This window comes from Limulus polyphemus, unplaced genomic scaffold, assembly GCF_000517525.1.
Source record: "Limulus polyphemus unplaced genomic scaffold, Limulus_polyphemus-2.1.2 Scaffold584, whole genome shotgun sequence".
Taxonomy (NCBI): Eukaryota; Metazoa; Arthropoda; class Merostomata; order Xiphosura; family Limulidae; genus Limulus; species Limulus polyphemus.
Genome location: NW_013666194.1, coordinates 264,821 through 265,179, shown reverse-complemented (window position 1 = coordinate 265,179; position 359 = coordinate 264,821).

Genomic DNA, 359 nt, shown 5'->3' with positions numbered 1-359 from the left:
CTGTCGTAACAATATTTAATTAAATACGAGAACAGTGTATGTCGCTCAATGACATTTCTTGGTGTTACGTATCGACCAAATTTTATCATTGATTACAAAAGTAATAAATAAGTAAATATTTTACAAAATACAACGAGTTCTTAAACAATTAAATAAAATAACTTTAACCAAAAGCTATCGCAAAACACTAGAAGGAGCAATAGAATTGTATAGTGTCCAAAAATTATGTTATCGAAGTTGTTTTTGTGTTTCAGAGACAGAAGGTTTGTTATATTTGTCACAAGCTCTAACTCAGACAAGGTCTTTTTCTTCAACAAAAATAAATTTTTAAAATGTCCTTCGAAACAGGGCTTTTGTGC